This window comes from Nicotiana sylvestris, chromosome 5 (assembly GCF_000393655.2).
Source record: "Nicotiana sylvestris chromosome 5, ASM39365v2, whole genome shotgun sequence".
In the NCBI taxonomy this organism is placed as follows: domain Eukaryota; kingdom Viridiplantae; phylum Streptophyta; class Magnoliopsida; order Solanales; family Solanaceae; genus Nicotiana; species Nicotiana sylvestris.
Genome location: NC_091061.1, coordinates 40,022,521 through 40,042,072, shown reverse-complemented (window position 1 = coordinate 40,042,072; position 19,552 = coordinate 40,022,521).

The following is a 19,552-nucleotide window of genomic DNA, read 5'->3' as shown; positions in this document are numbered from 1 at the left end:
TTATGTATTTATGTATTTATGAAATTCATAATTCAATGAAATTCATAATACGAAATTTCATAATAGGATATGAAATTCATGACCATGATAGGTTATGCAAATTATGTACTTATATTCATACAAAGAAAAGAAATATTTTAATTAACACATCAAAATTATTATGATCTTTGTAACCTTTAGAATTGCATATGATATATGTGTACTATTTTAGTACGGTCAAATTTTTGTCCTACTCCAAAAATAAAATATAGGTAGATAAACTTTCCTCCTTCATTGGCTATTTAATATAGCCAATTACATTGAATTTTCTTTTTCAATACACTCAGCCCAATATTTTCAAGGACGTAATAGTTCTTACTTCTAATTTATTCTAACCACACAATCAGAAACTTTGAGAGATTCTTTTGAGAAAATTTACAAATGAAAATGTTAATAGTTGTAGAAAGTAGTTAGATTTGTGAGTACGATAAAAATTACTCCCCCCCCCCCCAAAACTTAAAATCAAAGCTTTTGGTAAAAAGACTTTCTGCAAACAAATGAATTTAGCAGGAAAAAAAAAAGCACTCAAGATACGTTTAGTGTGAAGGAAAATATTTTTCTCTAAATAAGTATTTTTCTTACTTATTTTCTGATATTTGGTTAGTAATGTTCATTGGGTAATGGGGACTATTCATAACTCAATTGGTAACACTCAAGTTATTTTTCTTAGCTAAGTTATTTAAATCTTTAGCTTAACACAAAGTATAAAGGTGTCTCCAATCCTCACCCTAAATTATGAAAATTATAACTTGGCCCAAAATATACATAATAATATTTCTCATGCTATATTATTAGTGTGAACATCTCAAATGAAGATTGAAATACCAAAATCTCCTTATAAAGCTGAATGACACTGTTGTCCTACTATTAAGCACTATTGGTACAATATTTTTGGACAGAAAAAATAAAAACTCATTATAATAAATACTATATTAGATTAAAAAAACCAATATAGTGAATGTTACAAAATTAGCAGCCATGGTAATAAATATTACTAATAAATTTAATTTGTTAAATGTCTCATGCATGTATAATAATTTTTTAAAGTTGGCATTTACATATGATAATTTATCTTCTCTTTCTATTTCTCATAGCTTGAATTTTTAGATTTTTATGATTTATTAATACAATTATTTTCTTATAAATGCAATCCTTCACTTATAAATGCAGTCATAATTCAAAATATTTTTACTATCCATGTACAAAATAAAAAAAATATCATATACTAATAATTAATAATCATGAATACTAATCTTTTTCCCGTCTCCTAATTAATATCAACAAAATTTATTTTATATGTGCTTATTTATAGAATAATATTATTCTCATCAATAGTATTCTCTTCTCCGAACTTTTTATCTTCTTTGTTTTTTCAGGTCTTGAATATTTTTGAATAAGAATGAAACTTTTATGCGGGACTTATGGAGATGCATTCAGTCACCACCGAAAGTGACATAACAAATATAAGACTCACAAGTTTTGATTTTTTATCTTTTTTGGAGAACTCCCGAGCATTAACTTATCCCATATATGTCACTTTTATAATTTTAAAAGCTTGACTTAATTCTATCCGAGTAACTTCAATCTCTTTGCGTTTTTTTTTTTCTTTAGAGCACTTTCCTATGGAGAGAGTAATATACTTTTTGATCGTCCATTCATGTTAGGAAACACTAATTACTTGATTTTATTTACTTTCACGTACTAGATTAATGAATGATTGATTGGTCTTTATTATCTTTTCATGATTTGAGATTATTTTAAACATAAAATAAGAGGAAAAATTATGACGATATTATAGTGAAAATTAAGTTAACATATGATTGACGTTTTAGACCATTTAATTGAGATTTGTTTTTGTATTCACTGTTTTTGCTACTTTTCATAGCAATCTTAAAATTTATTCAGATTACGATTTAAATTATTGATTATTTTATTTTAATGCTTTATTTTATAACTTGAAACACGGTTTTAAACATGTAGTTCTTTTTAGATTTTTTTTAGGAATTAATATGGGATTCACGCGCAACACGCGTGTTCAGAAACTAGTATATATATATATATGGAAAAGGTGACTTGACACCTCTCTTTGGCCAAGGATTATATTTATTTTTTTCTCCTTTTTTTTGCATTTTCCCTTTCATTCTTTTTATTTAAATTGTTTAGTAATTGAAAATTGATCATTCTCTATCCTATTTACTACATCTCATTATATTTATTTCAGTTACAAAAGAAAAAATTAGCAGCCAAATTTCTATCAATTTTTTGGCATTTCTCCCTATTTTTTCCTTTTATGTGCGATATATTAAATAACCCAAAAAACACATCTTAAATACTCTTAAACATATGATTTCTATTTCATCAGTTATAAACCTGTCCTCCTCCCCAATATTCCGTTTTCCTATTGAATTAACTAATAACAACAGACTAAATTAATGGCATTGATAGATGAAGACCAATTTAGTGTCATATTATAAATATCTTCTTCATTGTGAAACATAAAGCCATTCTCTCATTTTCAGTGCTAGCTTGTTAAGGATTTTCCAGAAAATGAATATATGGTGATTGCATTTCCATTACATTGAATGGAGATTTAGGTGTGGTTGTTTTCATATGCGCTTCCTGATTCTTCTTGGGAAAATTATGTAAAGAGTGTATGGGTCCGTATTTGATCGACCACAACATATAGTGAGCACAACAAACGACCGAGTACCTGCGAGTTGACGTCCAGAGAGATACGACCTCGGCAGTAGAATCAGCCCATTAGGAGACCTAGAGAATATTCCTTAGATAATTCTTTACTTGTCGTTCAAGCGTGTGGAAAAAACTCCTCAGTATATAAAAGGGTTGAAAGTCTTGTAAGAAAGAGGAAGGGGACAATACTTACGAGCCTTGAATAAAAAGAAAATTGACAACTCTCTTCTCTCTATTATTATCATCCTAGAGTTTATTATCTTTAGCTACGATTTACCCCTTCATCTTTGATTGATTTATCCAAAAGAATTTAACCTCTTTTGAGTCAAACAATTTGGCGTCGTGTGTGGGGATTTCCATAGCTGAAATCATAGTTCTCATCTAGGTTCTGGAAAGTGACGATTACTGTTCTTCAAACCTCATAAAAACCAACAATGGCAGAAAAAGAAGCGAGGCTGAAGATGATAGCAGATGTCCAAACAATCTCCTGAACTCCCTCAACGAAGCCGGTAGGGAAGACACTAAGAACACAACACCAAGAATTACACTGGAGGGGGAGATCTCACCTTCTCCACACGGGGATCTAACGGTCTTACACGAAAGGGGAGCTTTAACGTCCACGGTGGGAGAAGCACCACCAGCAGCCAAAAACTGCTAGAAGAATGATTGACAAGTGCTCTGAGCAACATGCTCGAAAAACCCCCTCAAAGAGATGTCGAAAACTTACCGCCTACAGAAATCGCAGCTACCACCAATGAGCCGAACGCTACACGAACAGGTAACACTCGCACTGTCGCGAATGCAGGTGACGATGCACCCATGGCTATCTTAAAGAAAATGGAAGAGATGGAAAACGAGAACAAAACACTCCGTGATCAAATGAAGGAGCATCAGGAGAGGGTTGACAAAATACCAGGCACCCCTAAGCTATTACCAAAATGCGATGTGGGTCGATTCGTCGAACAGCCATACAACGAAAGGGATGCTCCTCATCCTATCCCAAAAACCTTCAAGATGCCGCCATACTTGAAAATATATGACGGGACCACGGACCCCGAGGATCATCTAATTCATTATGTTACTGCGGTAAAGGGCAACGATCTATCAAAAGAACAGGTACCATCTGTGCTGCTAAAAAAGTTCGAAGAAACCTTGACAGGGGGAGCATTGACATGGTACTCCTAGCTACCAGCATGATCAATATCGACGTTCGAGGAGATGGCGGACAAATTCGCCACCGCTCATGCAGGGACGAAGAAGGCTGAAGCTAGGGTCAATGATATCTTCGTCGTCAGACAAACGACAGGTGAGGGACTTCAGGATTTCCTGGCCCGATTCAATAGAGTAAGGATGAGCCTACCAAACGTGTCAGAAGGGATGGTAGTACCAACCTTTCAAAATGGGTTAAACAGGAGCAGATCAAAAGCGACCAAAAAACTGCTCAGCAGACTCATGAAGTATCCCCCTACCACATGGGAAGAAATTCACAACGCCTATTGTGCCGAGGTAAGGGCAGATGAGGATGACCTGAACGGGCCACTTCAGCGATTAACGCCGGTCCAAACCAAGACAAGGAGAGATCGACGTAATGACGGGCGAAGAGATCAACCACCACGCTTCAACCGAGAAAGGCATCAGCCCTACATCTGAACATCCAACGCGCCCCCTCCCCGACACGCGGAAGCCTTACCACGGCACACTGCACCCCTCTGAAATAAAAGAGGTATGCCTCCACTACTATCTACTCATAATTTTGTGTTTCCCCTTCAGAGATAGTGTACGCACTGGAGAAGCTGGGCACGAAGGTACAATGGCCGCAAAAAATGAAATCGGACCCATGCACCAGGAGGTCCAACGTCCTATGCGAATTCTACCAAGAAAGAGGACATAATACCGAGGATTGCATAGGTCTACGACAAGAAGTAGTCAGGATGCTGAACCAGGGGTATCTGAAAGAACTGTTGAGCGACATGGGAAGAGCCAACTTCGCCCGAGGACGTGACCCATCTCAAGGACCTCCAAAACCACCGTCGCCAGCACGCACCATACAGATGATCATCAGCGGTTGTGACGACACGGTAATCAACCATGTGAAGTTTACCACCACGCATAAACTCAAACGGACGGTCGCCCACGAACGGTATGATGACCTCGAAGACAGTATCATCTTCGATAAGTCAGATGCCGACGGTTTGTCTTTCCCTCACTATGATGCTTTGGTTATAACTTTATGCATCGCTGATACAGATGTAAAAAGAATCATGGTAGATGATGGAAGCGGCACGTGTATTGTTCACCCGAGAGTTCTCATGCAAATGAGGCTCGATGATAAAAATAATACCACATTGCATAACACTAACGGTTTTAACAATGCAGTAGAACGGACTTCCGGAGAAATAGTGCTAATTGTACTAGCGGGAGGGGTCACCCTGGAGACAACATTTCACGTCATGAACCAGGAAACAGCCTACAACGCCATCATAGGGCGACCATGGATACACGCCATGCGGGCCGTTCCCTCAAGCTTTTATCAAGTAATCAAATTTTCCACCCCCGGGGAATATTCAGCATCCGAGGTGAGCCACGCACCGTGCAAGAATGCTATCAGATCGCCCAAGATTGCACGCACACCAAACAACTGAAAGGAGCAAGTGCGGAGGCATAGCAATCAGCCATGTCGGGAAGCAAACCCGACCCATAAACAGAGGCCATCAAAGACCCGGATATCGTAGAAGCCTGCAAGGCAACTATAGAGGATCTTGACCCCATCCAATTGGATGACGTTAACAACATAAAAAGGCTTACGTAGGGCACAACCTCTCGGAGCCAGGTAAGTATCGTGAATTTTTAACTAACAACGCCAATTTATTTGCCTTCTCCCACTCAGATATGCTAGGAATCCCAAAGGACATCGCCACTCATAGACTGAATGTCGATCCACTCTATCTGCCGGTACGACAAATGAGGAGAAAGTTCAATGCCGCAATCAATGAGGCGGTCAGCGAAGAGGTGGATAAATTACTCGCCAACGGTTCCATCAGAGAATCGAAATACCCCCAATGGGTCGCCAATGTGGTCATGGTCAAAAAGAAGAATGGGAAATGGCGAATACGTGTGGACTTCACCGATCTAAACAAAGAATGCCCAAAAGACTCCTTCCCGTTACCCCATATCGACCAACTGATCGATGCGACAGCGGGGCACGAATTGTTGAGTTTCTTGGATGCCTACTCTGGTTACAACCAAATTCTAATGGCTGAAGAGGATCAAGAAAAGACGACTTTCATCACTCATCAAGGTGAACCTGCTTCGTCTCAGAAAGTACGGGGTTCGGAGTAAGGGGCGGATCTTTGAGGAAATCACTCCGGGATAGGGGATACCTCGGTAGTAACACCTTCACCGTAAGAGGGCTATCGCCCTCTTCTACCTCTACCTCTCCGCTGCCGGAAAGAGGCGTTGTGGTTGACGGGGGGCTTCAGGAACCTCTTCATTAGCTCAACGAGACCTTGGCATAGTTTCGTGTAAAGGAGTAGCAACACAAAAGGAGTGAAAAATAAGAAATTTCCGGCAAGGAATGGAAGCGAGAACAAGAAGGTGTAAGAGCAAATGAAGAAGACTGAGAGGTTATCCAAACGGAGTGGCTAAAGTTTTTCAAAAATCGAACCTTTCATCTATTTATAAGGTTGTATGGCGACAGGCTTCAAATCAACGCAAGAATTAAAGCACCAAACCATCAGTCCCTACCTCGAAAATCCACGTAATAATGACGCACGTAAAGCTGACATCACCCCCGGGTGGCATGTACTCTTCGGTGCTCCGCTGAACATGATAGCCACCTCTCGTTGGCCGCATCATAACGTCCCAACGGGTCAAATTCCTCCCAAGAAAGACAGAGTCCGCTGATCGAAGACGCACTCGGTCGCATCCTCGACGAGCGGAGGGACTAACTGTATGGGTCCGTATTTGATCGACCACGACCAACAGTGAGAACGACAAACGATCGAGTACCTGCGAGTCGACGCCCAGAGAGATACGACCTCGGCAGTAGAATCAGCCCATTAGGAGACCTAGAGAATATTCCTTAGATAATTCTTTACTTGTCGTTCCCGCGTTTGGAAAAAAACTTTTCAGTATATAAAAGGGTTGAAAGCCTTGTAAGAAAGAGGAAGGGGACAATACTTACGAGCCTTGAATAAAAAGAAAATTGACAACTCTCTTCTCTCTATTATTATTATCCTAGAGTTTATTATCTTCAACTACGATTTACCCCTTCATCTTTGATTGATTTATCCAAAAAGAATTTAACCTCTTTTGAGTCAAACAAAGAGTTACTCTTAGTTTAAAAATGTGGGTAAGATGTTTAACTTTTATTTCAGAGCATCTATAGAGTTTGTTTTTGTGGTATTACTCTGAATGGTTGTAGTTTAATTTATGCAAGTCACTCTTTTTTAACCAATTTCAGTAGTATGGTTCATATACGTGAGATGCAACGATAATGGATCAGGTTCCGTCATATGTTTAGTGTCACCTTTGTCTGGTCAATATCCGTATTGTCTTTCTTTTTTTCTTTTTTTTGGTTTTTATACTTTATTTTTCCCTTTCATTTGGTTGTTTAACACTATAAAACTCGAAAAAAATTATTTCTTCACACAAATAAATTAAGACTACTAAATGTTGTGGGCAAGAATATACATAACAAGTTGGTAAATTTTCTTAATAGAGTTCTTCTTTTTAATTAAATTATGGAAGCAGAAATTAAAGATTTTTCCGTCGATTTAGTTGCTTTCTCATTGAAGATACATGAATGTTTGCATGAGGCAAAGCTTTCTGGTCATGAATGAATTCTTGAGCAAGGTGGTATGTCATATGTTCTTATGTCTCTTTCTCATATTTATTTGTAATTTTGTCTTGTGGGCTATGCTGCTTTTCTCTTTTGTTGTTTTCGTGTTTCAAGCTTAGAACTGCTCCTATATCTATTACTATATGATTTTCTTGGATTTCAAGGTAGTCTTAAATATATTTCGAAAAAGATTCAGAATTCAGAATGATAATTAACTGGAGTAACAAAAGCATTTGTTACGTTAAATTGGATGATAGATGGGATCTAATAAAAAAAGGAAAAAAGTGAATGGAAAAATAAAAATAAAAATAAAAAGAGAAAAGGCAGATAAAAGGAGGAAGAAATGCGAAAGAAAAGAAAAAATTGCATCAGTTACATGTTGACTTCATAACTTTCTTTTCCTATTACTCAATATAAGTTACTACTTGTATTTTTTTTTTACTATAAATACTAAAGCACATCTTCTCTTTTTTGTCACTTTCTCTTTTCTTCATTGACCATTCTTCTCTTTTTCATTAGAAATTCTTTGTACATAATTTTTTTTTTTTGACTTTTTTTTCTTATTGTTGGTGTTTTTGTCACAGTTATTTGTTCAAACACGATATATATATATATATATATATATATACATACCCACACACACTTTGCTACTCTTTTAGTATGTTGCAGGATTATAATTAATAGTGTGAATTTATATGTAGTGGGTAATAACTTTGCCTTTTTGTCTTGCATTAAAATGCTCTTTTTAAAAAAATAAAAATAAAAATTAGGAGTAATTGTAATAAATTGTACATTGAATTTGATTATTTCTTCATTATTTTAGAAAGAATTAAGAAAGTATGATTACATGCTCAAAGTAAATGACAATAAGATTATTTTCTGGTACATTTTGGTGGCCTTTTGACAGTTTTAAAGAGATTATCTCGCCAATTTTTCAAGTCTATTACGCTTCTCGGTGTGGTTTACAATTATGTTCTCTTAAGCCGTAATTTTCTTGACTTCTCTCTATTAATTTAGAAGATAGGTGTGTTGTAATGCCATCTGATTAATCAAGAGATATTGATTTTTGAAATTTTTATAAGATTAGTAGGGGAAAAGAGTAATTAATTTGATTATTCAAGAAAGGATAACGATTTCTCATTTGCCTGAGGGTTTGAATATGAGAAAGAAAAGAAAAGAAGAAAAAAGTAAAAGAAAATAACACTTAAGAAATATTCGGGCATTCAATTATGCATTTTATTGGCATGTGATTTTCATAAATTAAAAAGAGATGTCAGTGAAATAAGAGGAAGATGGAGAATTATAAATAAGATTAACAAAGAAGTGACTATTGAATCTCTTAGTATATCACATAAATCATGAACATTATGGGGAAAACTTGATCAAGAGGGAAAAAGCCGAGTTTTATAATTTTTCGTAATATCAATAAAAGTAAAATGAGAATTGAGTTGATTAATTTAGGGAAGGATAATGGTAGTGTCTAATTTACAGAAGAATAGAAAAACATGAATATAATAGAGAAAAGAAAAAGAATAAAATAAGAAGATTAGAAAAGGTAAAGAAAAGGAAAAGAGAGCGAGGAAAGGTGAGACTATAAGTAGTAGTTTGAATGAATATGCATAAGGAAGTGGTAGGATTACATGACAGAAAATTATCAAGATGGAAAAATACAAAAAAAATATAAGGAAAGGAAGGGTCGATAAAGGGAAAAAATAATAAAAGAAGGAATAAAATTTTTTAAAAAATATCAAGGAGGTAATGAGAATATGATGAAATGAAAAGTTTTTTTGTTTTTGCTTGTCCTTTATAAAATATATAAAAGCGTGAAAATATAATCTTTTAAAAATATTTACTAGAAATCTTAGTAACAAAATTGAGATGAGAGGGTTATATTTGAGTGTCTATAAGTGTTCTTTTTAACTAGAAATATGTAGAATTTTGAGACAAAGAAGTAGACCAAGAATATTTTTTGACTTAATTGTTTATTAGATAAAAATATTTTTTATAATAAAATAATTGTTTTAATAGCATTATCTTAATTCAATTATTTATAAAAGGAATTAATTTTACCGCACAAAATGCGAACAAATTTACTAGTAAAAGAATAAGACTATTGCACAGAAAAGTAGAGAGACAGAATTGTTATTGATTTTGGATCAATTACAATATAATAGAACCCCTCTATTTATAGGGAAAAGTGACTTAGCCACCAAGTAATAAACTCTTAAATCTCTCTAGAATATAGACATTCACTTTAAATACAATTCTATTTATAACACTATTCTAGAGAAAGAAAAAGAGTACATATATTTAATAATACGCCTTTTGGTTGCCTCGTTAAAAACCTTGCAAGGAAAACCTAGTGGGGCAAAACCTTGTAAGGAAAAAAGAGTATAACGCGTATTAACTCCCTCTAATGAGAGCATCAATTCACATCCTTGAGCCTTCGCATTCCAATCTTGTGCACCATCTTCAAAAGATCGGGTAGAGATTTGATAAACAAATCATTCATATTAACTTGAACAAATTTGTTTCACCTTGAAATCATCATCCCTTATAGATGTATTGTCTTCATATGATATTGTTGGAATCGTCGGTTCAATATCTTCACATAGAGGTGAAAACTCTTGATATCATATTATCATGCCCATAGTTATAGCAAGATACATTTGTCACGACCCGGATTTTTCACCCTCGGGAGTTGTGATGGCGCCTACTAGTGAAAGCCAGACAAGCTAACCAACTGAACTATTTACCTTATTTTTATTTTTTTAATCCGATAACAGTTAAGAGACAATAATTAGATAATAACAGAATTGAATAAGCGGAAGGCTGCATTGTAAAGTTTTAATAATACTGCTAATACCAATCCATAACAAATCTACCCAAGACTGGTATCATAACTTCACAAACTGTCTAGGAGTATTACAAGTAAAGGTCTGAAAGAAATAAATACAACAGTCTCTGGAAATACATGAAAGAAACAGGAATAGTAGATAGAAGAAGACGCCAAGGCCTGCGGACGCCTGCATGACTACCTCGGGTCGCCTGACGAAAAAGAAACAACAATCTCACTGCGGTCCGAAGTTTACAGCACTGGGATCTGCACAAAAAAGTGCAGAATATAGTATCAGCACATCCGACCCCATGTGCTGGTAAGTGCCTAGCCTAACCTCGACAAAATAGTGACGAGGCTAAGACCAGACTACCAAATAAACCTGTGCAGTTAAATCATATACAACAGAAATAGAATTACAACTAAAGTTGGGCGGGGGAAACATGCTGCGGGGAGTAACAGATAACAACAGAACAACAGTAGAGAAATGTAAGGAATGCCATAAATCAATTACCAGCAAAGATAAGGAAATAAGAAGAACAAGTACACATGTAATACCGTTGCAGGCGTGCGACCCGATCCTATTTTATATAGTACCGTTACAGGCGTGTAACCCGCTTCCATTTCATATTGTACCCTTACAGGCGTGCAACCCGCTCCCATTTCATATATTACCGTTGCAGGCGTGCAACCCACTCCCATTTCATATAATTTCCGTTACAGGCGTGCAAACCGCTCCCATTTCATATATTTCCGTTGCAGGCGTGCAATCCGCTCCCATTTCATATATTTTTGTTGTAGGCGTGGAACCCGCTCCCATTTCATATATAAATACCAATCATAAAAGAATCCCGGCAAGGGAACAATAATAACAACATCCCGACAAGGGAACAATAATACCACAACAACATCCCAACAAGGGAACAATAATGATAATCCTCACATGAAGCACAATAAATCACAACGGAGTCATAACGATTACGATACAAGACTCACGGGCATGCTTGACACCGACGTATAGATACTCGTCACCATGCCTATACGTCGCACTCCACACTTAGCACATAGCAGATAAGACACAACTCCTAATCCCTCAAGCTAAGGTTAGACCAAACACTTACCTCGATGCTAAGAACACATTTCAAGCCTCAACTATCGCTTTACCTCTTGATTCCACCACCAACTCACTCGTGTCTAGTCACAAGTTACTTAATTATATTAATAATTGCTAAATGAATCAGTTCTAATGTATGGAAATAAGTTTTCTAAAGTTTTTCCCAAAAAGTCAAAAATCGACCCCTGGTCCGCTTGGTCCAAACCCGAAATTCAGACCAAAACCCGATTGCCCATTCACCCCGAGCCCGGATATATAATTGGTTTTGGAATCCGACCTCAATTTGAGGTCTAAATCCACAAATTTCAATATTCTTAGGTTTTTCCCAAAATTCTCAATTCCACCATGAAAACCCTAGATTCTAGCATGAAATCTTGTAAAAAGAAGTTAAGGAGTAAAGAAAATGAGTTAGAAATCACTTACTAATGTTTTGGAGAAGAAAGTGTGTTTGGAAAATCGCCTCTTACGTTTTTGGGGTTTTGAAAAATAAAAAATAACTGAAAGTCCCGTTTAAATATACCCCTCTCAGACCCTCTGTGCGGACCGCACAAAAAGGATTGCGGCCGTGGAGCTCACAATGTTGACTGCAGTGACATGCTTTAGTATTTTGGCCATAACTTTCTCTACATATGTCCAAATTGTGATTTCTTTATATTTCTGGAAACTAGACACGAAGGGATACAACTTTCGTTTTTGAATCATATCAACATTCTTCGTAGATCAAAAGATATAGGCTTCCGAGTCAGACCAGCGAACCTGCGGATTCTTCCTCACTACGGACTGCACAAAATCGAGTGCGGCCACAAAGCCCCCCACCGCAAACTGCACAAATCCTTGCGGACCGCACAAGCGGGTTCAGAGATCTACAACTTCTCTGAACCTGCAACAGCTATGTTTTAAGCCTAAAATATCCCAGAACCTACCCGAAACTCACCCGAGCCCTCGGGACGTCAAACCAAACATGCATACTAACTCAAAAATATCATATGGACCTACTCGTGCGATCACATCATCAAAATAACATGTAAAACCATGAATTAAACCTCAAAACTCATCATTTTCATCAAGAGCACTTAAAGATCATAACTCTTCAACCGGAAGTCCAACTCACATCATATAGACTCCATTTTTTTACCAAATTTCACAGTTATCATTCAAATACTATAACAAGTTTGTACCGGGCTCCGGAGGCAAAATACGTCCCGATACCAATGGTTTCAAACATTAATTCTTTCCTTCATTTCTTAGATAATTCAGCAAAACAATTTCTTTTAAAAATTAATTTCTAAGGCTTGGGACCTCGGAATTCATTTCCGGGTATACGCCCAAGTCCCGTATTTTACTACGGACCTCCTAGGATCGTCGGAACACCGAACTAGGTCCGTTTGCTCAAAATGTTGACCAAAATCAACCAAAATCAAATTTTTAACTCTAGAAATTTCTATTGTCATCTTTTCACATAGAAGGCTTTCTGAATATAGGTCCGAATCATGCACGCAAATCAAGGTAAGGTAAAAGGGAGGTTTTTAGGCCTCAGAACACTGAATTTGTTTCTAAAATAAGTGATGACCTTTTGGGCCATCACATCCTCCACCTCTAAAACAACCGTTCGTCCTCGAACGGACATAAGAAGGAAGTACCTGAGTCGGGAAAAAGATGGGGATAACGTCTCCGCATATCAGACTCGAACTCCCAGGTCAATGCCTCAGCAGGCTGACCTCTCCACTGAACACGAACAAAAGGGAAACTTTTCAAGCTCAACTAACAAACCTGTCGGTCTAGAATAGCTACCGGCTCCTCCTCATATGACAAGTCCTTATCCAACTGGACAGTGCTAAAGTCTAACACATGGGATGGATCGTTGTGATACTTCCGAAGCATGGACACATGAAACCCTGGATGCACGGCTGATAAGCTCAGCGACAACGCAAGTCTGTAAGCCACCTCCCCCACTCGATCAAGAATCTCAAACGGGCCAATGAACCTAGGGCTAAGCTTGCCCCTCTTCCCAAATCTCATCACGCCCTTCATAGGCAACACCCGAAGCAATACCCGATCACTGAACATGAATGCCAAATCCCGAACCTTACGGTCGACATAACTCTTTTGCCTGGACTGAGCTGTACGAAGCCTATCCTGAATGATCCTAACCTTGTCCAAAGGCATCCTGCACTAGATCCGTTCCCAACAACCGAGCCTCTCCCAGCTCAAACCATCCAACCGGAGACCGACACCGCCTACCATATAAAGCCTCATAAGGAGCCATCTGAATACTCGACTGGTAGCTGGTGTTGTAGGCAAACTCCGCTAAAGGCAAAAACTGATCCCACGAGCCTCTAAAGTCAATGACACAGACTCAAAGCATATCCTCCAAAATCTAAATAGTCCGCTCGGACTGCCCATCCGTCTGAGGATGATACGATATGCTCAACTCAACCCGTGTGTCCAACTCCCACTGAACTACTCTCCAAAAATGTGAGGTAAACTGCGTACCTCGGTCCGAAATGATAGACACGGGCACACCATGAAGGCAAACAATCTCCCGGATATAGATCTCAGCTAACCTCTTAGAAGAATAGGAGACTGCCACAGGAATGAAATGCGCTGACTTGGTCAGCCTATCAACAATAACCCACACTGTATCGAACTTCCTCTGAGTACGTGGGAGTCCAACAACGAAGTTCATAGTGATACGCTCTCACTTCCACTCAGGAATCTCAATCTTTTGGAACAAACCACCAGGTCTCCAATGCTCGTACTTAACTTGCTGACAATTCAAACACCGAGCCACGTATGCAACAATGTCCTTCTTCATTCTCCTCCACCAATAATACTTCTGCAAATCCTGATACATCTTGGCAGCGCCCAGGTGAATAGAGTACTGAAACTATGGGCCTTCTATAAAATCAACTCCCGGAGCCCATCCACATTAGGCACACAAACTCGACCCTGCAGCCTCAAAACTCCATCATCTCCTAATATAACCTACTTGGCACCTCCGTGTTGCACCGTATCTCTAAGGACACATAAATGAGGATCAGCATACTGCCGATCTCGGATACGCTCCAATAAAGAAGAGCGAACAACTGTGCAAGCTAACACACGGCTAGGCTCAGAAACATCCAACCTCACGAACTGATTGGCTAAAGCCTAAACATCCAAAGCAAGCGGTCTCTCACCGACCGGAATATACGCGAGACTGCCTATACTGGCTGACTTCCTACTCAAAGCATCGGCCACCACGTTGGCCTTTCTTGGGTGATATAAGATGGTGATATCATAGTCCTTTAATAGCTCCAACCACCTTCTCTGCCTCAAATTTAGTTCCTTCTACTTGAACAAATACTGCAGACTCTTGTGATCCGTGAACACCTCACATGCCACGCCATACAGATAATGCCTCCAAATTTTTAACGCGTGAACAATGGCTGCTAACTCCAAATCATGAACTAGATAGTTCTTCTCATGAATCTTCAACTGTCGCAAAGCATAGGCAATGACCTTGTCATCCTGCATCAACACCGCACCAAGTCCAATACGAGATGCATCACAATAAACTGTATAAGGCCCTAAACCTGTAAGCAAAACCAACACTGGCGCCGTAGTCAAAGATGTCTTGAGCTTCTGAAAGCTCTCCTCACACTCGTCCAACCACCTAAACTGAGCACCCTTCTAGGTTAACCTGGTCATCGGGGCTGCGATAGATGAAAACCCTCCACAAACTGACGATAATAGCCTGCCAACCTTAAGAAACTCCGGATCTCTGTAGCTGATGTGGGTCGAGGCCAGTTCTTGACTGGCTCTATTTTCTTTGGATCTACCTGAATACCCTCTGCTGAAACCACATGTCCCAAGAAAGCAACTAAACTTAACCAGAATTCACACTTCGAAAACTTAGCATACAACTGACTATCTCTCAAGGTCAGAAGAACCACTCTCAGATGCTACTCATGCTCCTCCCGGCTGCGAGAATAAATCAAAATATCATCAATGAAGACTATTACGAACGAATCCAAGTAAGGCCTGGACACTCAGTTTATCAAATCCATGAAAGTTGTTGGGGCATTGTCAATCCGAATGACATCACCAAGAACTTATAATGCCCGTACCGAGTGAGGAAAGCTGTCTTAGGGACATCAGATGCCCTAATCCTCAACTGATGGTAGCCAGATCTCAAGTCGATCTTAGAAAACACTTGGGCATTCTGAAGCTGGTCAAACAAATCATCGAGCCTCGGCAATGGATACTTATTCTTGATTATGACCATGTTCAATTGCCGGTAATCTATACACATTCTCATCGATCCGTCCTTCTTCTTGACAAACAACACCAGCGCACCCCAAGGCGAGACACTGGCCTAATGAAGCCCTTATCAAGCAAGTCTTGCAACTGCTCCTTCAACTCAGGCGGGGCCATACAATACGATGAAATAGAAATGGGCTAAGTGCCCAGAGCCAAATCAGTGCAAAATTCAATATCCCTATCGGGTGGCATACCCGGCAGGTCTGAAGGAAATACCTCAAGGAATTCACGGATTACAAGCACAGAATCAATAAAAGGGACCTCAGTACTAGAATCACAAACATATGCCAAATAAGCCAAATACCCCTTCTCGACCATACACCGAGCCTTCATATAGGAGATAAAACTACGGGTAGAATGACCATGAGTCCCTCTCCACTCAAGACGAGGTAGACCTGGTAAGGCTAAGGTCACAGTCTTGGCGTCACAATCCAACATAGCATGGTAAGGTGATAACCAGTCCATCTCCAATATGGCATTAAAATCAACCATGTCCAGCAGTAATAAGTCTACTCGGGTCTCAAGACCCCTAATCACAACTACACAAGAGCGATGAACACGATCTACTACAATAGAATCACCCACTGGTGTAGACACATAAACATGAGCACTCAAAGAATCACTAGGGAGGACTAGATACAACACAAAATAAGATGACACATAAGAGCATGCAGACCCTGGATCAAATAGCACTAAAGCATCCCTACTACAAACCAGAACCGTACATGTGATAACTACATCGGAAGACTCAGCCTCAGGCCTGGCTGGAAGAGCATAACATTAGAGCTTGGCCCCACTACCATGGACTACACCTCTAGGATGGCCTGCAGCTGGCTGGCTTCCACCTCTAACACCTCTACCTCCACCTCTAGCTCATCTACCTCCACCTCTGGCTGGCTGGGCGGGCTATGGAATACTCGATGCCTGAACCATGGCACGAGAACTCGGATGCTAAGAGCTGCTCGATGCTCGAAGACAATATCTAGCAATATGCCTCATGTCGCCACAAGTAAAACAAGACCTCGACTGTTAAGGCTGACGACCCTGAAAACTCTGAAGTGGAGGTGCACTGATAGGAGCTGGTGGTGCACTGTAGGACTGTTGATCGGAATACTACATGTGAGAACCACGACCACCTGGGGTACCGTGAAAAGCTTGAAGTGATAACTAAAAAGGCCTAGGAGGATGGCCTCTACCAAAAGAATCTTTGCCTCCAGACGAGGCACCACTGAATCTGCCTGAATGACGAGGCCTCTTGTCAGACCCCTGACCACCTCCCTACGATAGAACCATCTCAACTCTCCTGTCCACATTGGCCGCCTCCTGAAAAGAAATCTCACTCCCCGTCTCCTTAGCCATCTGAAGTCGAATAGGTTGAATGAGCCCCTCAATGAACCTTCTCTCTCTCTCTCTCTCTCTCAGTGGGAAGTATAAGTAAAGCATGGCGGACCAAACCAATAAACCTGGTCTCGTACTGAGTAACAGTCATAGAACTCTGCTGGAGACGCTCAAATTGCCTCCGATAGATCTCTCTCTGAGTGATAGGAAGAAACTTCTCCAAATCAGCTAAGAAAACTGATCCCAAGTCAAAGCTGGTGACCCAACTAGTCTAGCCAAACAATAATCCTTCCACCAAGTCATGGCGGATCCAGATAAGTGAAAAGTAGCAAAGTCCACCCCATTGGTCTCCACTATCCCCATGTTCCGGAGAACCTCATAACAACTGTCTAAGTAATCATGGGGATCCTTAGAAGATGCATCACTGAAAGTGGTAGTAAAGAGCTTGGTAAACCTATCCAATCTCTACAAGGCATCAGTAGACATATCCGCTCCATCACCGACCTGGGCTACTACACCCGCTGAACTGCTCCAACTGGCTGAGTTGCTGGAGTCTGAAACTGGGGAGTCATATGCTCCGAAGTGCGGGTAGCAAGAGTTTGGGCCCCACCTCCATCCTAAGAGATGGTTGGTGCTACAGGAAGCAAACCTGCCCGAGTGACACTCTCCATAAGGCCCACTAGATGGACCAGAGCATCCTGGAGTACTGGGGTAGCATTGAACCCCTCTGGGACCTGAGCTGGTCCTGCTGGAACTGCCTGGGCCGGAACCTCCTCGTCAAACTCAACCTGAGGCTCCGCCACTGGTGCTACTACTCTAGGTTGAGCTCTGCCCCTACCTCGGCCTCTAGCACGGCCTAAGCCTCGCCCTATGCCCCTCGTGGAGCTACTGCTGGGGGCTTGGGCTGCTGATCAGAGGATGAAGAAGCATGTGTTCTCCGCATCTGCGAAAGAACAAAGTAGAAATCCAATCAGCATTGAGAAACCAAACTGCACGACAGGAGAGAATAGATGTGAAGTTTTTCCTAACTTTGTAGCCTCTGGGGTTTAATACAGACGTCTCTGTACCAATCCCTCAAACTCTACTAAGCTTGTCTGTGAATTGTGAGACCTATGTAACCTAGAGCTCTGATACCAACTTGTCACGACCCGGATTTGCCACCCTTGGGAGTTGTGATGGCGCCTACTAGTGAAAGCCAGGCAAGACAACCAATTAAACTATTTACCTTGTTTCTATTTTTTTAATCCGATAACAATAGCCAACAATTAGATAATAAAAAAATTGAATAAGCGGAAGGCTGCATTGTAAAGTTTTAATAATACTGCTAATACCAATCCATAACAAATCTACCCAAGACTGGTGTCACAACTTCACAGACTGTCTAGGAGTACTACAAGTAAAGGTTTGAAAGAAATAAGTACAACACTGTCTTTGGAAATACATGAATGAAATAGGAATAGTAGATAGAAGAAGACGCCAAGGCCTGCAGACGCTTGCAGGACTACCTCGGGTCGCCTGATGAAGAAGAAATAACAATCTCACTGCGGTCCGAAGTCTACAGCACTAGGATTTGCACAAAAGAGTGCAAAGTGTAGTATCAGCAAAACCGACCCTATGTGCTGGTAAGTGCCTAGCCTAACCTCGGCGAAGTAGTGATGAGGCTAGGACTAGACTACCAAATAAACCCGTGCAGTTAAATCATATACAGTAGAAATAAAAGAAGATAATTTCAACTAAAGTTGGGCGGGAGAAACATGCTGCGGGGAGTAACAGATAACAACAGAGCAACAGTAGAGAAATGTAAGGAACGCCATAAATCAATTACCAGCAAAGATAAGGAAATAAGAAGAACAAGTACATATGTAATACCGTTACAGGCATGCGACCCGATCACATTTCATATAGTACCGTTGCAGGCGTGAAACCCACTCCCATTTCATATTGTACCATTACAGGCGCGCAACCCGCTCCCATTTCATATATTACCATTGTAGGCGTGCAACCCGCTCCCATTTCACATAATTTTTGTCGCAGGCGTGCAACCCGCTCCCATTTCATATATTTTCGATGCAGGTGCGCAACCCGCTCCCATTTCATACATCAACACCAATCATAAAAGAATCCCGGCAAGGGAACAATATTATAATAACAACATCCCGGCAAGGGAACAATAATATCACAACAAATATCCTGGCAAGGGAACAATAATACCACAACAACATCCCGGCAAGGGAACAATAATGATAATCCTCACATGAAGCACAATAAACCAAAACAGAGTCTTAATGATTATAATACAAGACTCACGAACATGCTTGACACCGACGTATAGAGACTCTCCACCATGCCTATACGTCGCACTCCACACTTAGCACATAGCAGATAAGACACA